The sequence below is a fragment of the Alosa alosa genome, chromosome 7 (assembly GCF_017589495.1).
Source record: "Alosa alosa isolate M-15738 ecotype Scorff River chromosome 7, AALO_Geno_1.1, whole genome shotgun sequence".
NCBI lineage: Eukaryota > Metazoa > Chordata > Actinopteri > Clupeiformes > Clupeidae > Alosa > Alosa alosa.
In genome coordinates, this window is record NC_063195.1 from 21466675 (window position 1) to 21469174 (window position 2500).

The 2500-nt window shown below is 44.6% G+C and overlaps 1 protein-coding gene across 1 annotated transcript in view; it reads right to left on the reverse strand.

Annotated features, from left to right (window-relative positions):
- sdk1b (sidekick cell adhesion molecule 1b) overlaps positions 1-2500 on the reverse strand; it is a 296641-nt gene that overhangs the window by 99707 nt on the left and 194434 nt on the right.

A 2500-nucleotide genomic window follows, 5' to 3' on the forward strand; every position in this document is an offset into this window, starting at 1 on the left:
GTGTGTGTGTGTGTGTGTGTGTGTGTGTTTGTGTGTGTGTGTGTGTGTGTGTGTGCGTGCCTGTGTGTGTGTGTGTGTGTGTGTGTGTGTGTGTGTGTGTGTGTGTGTGTGTGTGTGTGTGTGTGTGTGTGTGTGTGTGTGGAGGTGTTGGGGGACTGCATGGAGCATCAGCAATCACATTAATCCTTAATGGAAGTTTCATCATCACTCTCTCCCCCCACAGACACACACACACACACACACACACACACACACACACACACACACACACACACACACACACACACACACACACACACACACACACACACACACAGGATCAAATGTTTTGGGCCAAATGGCCCCCAAACCCGATATTCTGAATCACAGGCATCAGCATGCATTACTGATCAAAGCATGAAGACAAAGGGAGGAAAGCAGGGAGCGAGAGAGAGAGGGAGAGAAAGAGGGAGAGAGAGAGGGAGAGAGAGAGAGAGAGAGAGAGAGAGAGAGGGAGAGAGAGGGGAGAAAGGGTTGTAGGAATTGAGTAAAATAGTGAATGAAATTCAGTAGTCTGTGTTTATTTCCCTTTTTCTGCCCATCCCTCTCTTTTCCCCCTTTCTCATCTATCTCTCTCCTCTCTCTATCTCCCTATCCCTCGTTCTGTCTGCTCAGGAGAGATTACTGCTGTGTGTGGCTGATTGTGAGCCACTCACTAACCCCAAATCAAGTCTCTCTCTCTCTCTCTCTCTCTTCAGCCCAGCCCTGTCTCTTTCCACTCTCTGGGTGATGTAATTCGTGGTATATCATAGTTTATGACATTTGATGTCTTCTAAAAGTCTGTCTACATATGTACTTTATGTATTCATATATACTGTAGGTTGCCCTAGGTCTCACTACAGTAGTTTCCTGTGTACTGTACAGTATTAGCTGCATTGTGTATAAGCCACAGGACAGTGTTTTATGCAATTTAAAAGAACCATAACCATATTAATACCATTAATGTTTTTATGCTTCAGTTACTTCCTGATCATGACAGCTAACCCAGTGAGAGAGTGCTCAAGAAGCACAACCGTAATCGAGGAGGCCATCTCTCTACAGGCTTCAAGGTGTGTGTGTGTGTGTGTGTGTGTGTGTGTACGTGAGTGTGAGAGAGAGAGAGAGAGAGAGAGAGAGATGTGTGCATATGTGTGTGGGTGTGTGTGAATGCAAGTAAACATAATGGACACATACTTTTATGTATATCAATGTGCTATATATCGGAATGTGAAGGCAGCATTTGTTCATATCTGCATGTGAGTCTGTGTGTGTGTGTGTGAGACAAAGGGAGGGAAAGCAGGGGCAGAGAGAGAGGGAGAGGAGGGGAGAGAGAGGGGGAGGGAGAGGGAGGGTTGTAGGAATTAGTAAAATAGTGAATGAAATTCAGTGGTCTGTGTTTATTTCCCTTTTCTGCCCATCCCTCTTTTCCCCCCTTTCTCATCTATCTCTCTCTCTCTCTCCTCTATCCCCTCGTTCTGTCTGCTCAGGAGAGATTACTGCTGTGTGTGGCTGATTGTGAGCCACTCACTAACCCCAAATCAAGTCTCTCTCTCTCTCTCTCTCTCTCTCTCTTCAGCCCTGTCTCTTTCCACTCTCTGGGTGATGTAATTCGTGGTATATCATAGTTTATGACATTTGATGTCTTCTAAAGAATCTGTCTACATATGTACTTTATGTATTCATATATACTGTAGGTTGCCCTAGGTCTCACTACAGTGGTTTCCTGTGTACTGTGCAGTGTTAGCTGCATTATGTATAAGCCACAGGACAGTGTTTTATGCAATTTAAAGAACCATAACCATATTAATACCATTAATGTTTTTATGCTTCAGTTACTTCCTGATCATGACAGCTAACCCAGTGAGAGAGAGTGCTCAAGAAGCACAACCGTAAACGAGGAGGCCATCTCTCTACAGGCTTCAAGGTGTGTGTGTGTGTGTGTGTGTGTGTGTGTGTGAGTGTGAGTGTGAGAGAGAGAGAGAGAAATGTGTGCATATGTGTGTGGGTGTGTGTGAATGCAAGTAAACATAATGGACACATACTTTTATGTATATCAATGTGCTATATATCGGAATGTGAAGGCAGCATTTGTTCATATCTGCATGTGAGTCTGTGTGTGTGTGTGTGTGTGTGTGTGTGTGTGTGTGTGTGTGTGTGTGTGTGTGTGTGTGTGTGTGTGTGTGTTTGAGACAGATCGAGTGGGATTCTAAGCAGATGAGTATGCAGTGGGTGCCATATGTCTTTCGGTTAGACAGCAGCTGTGGGACTCTACGTGTGTACCTGCAATACCTGGAAGCGTGATGAGAATGAGAGGCCGAGAGAGAGAGAGATAGAGAGTGAGAGAGAGAAAAAGAGGGAGAAAGCAAGATAGAGACAGACAGAGAGAGATAAAGATTCCGAGAATGTATGCCAAAAAAGTTCTGACTTATTTATTTACGCGTTTCTTTAGTGTTTTAATTGTGATGCTGCGTCAGTCGGCATC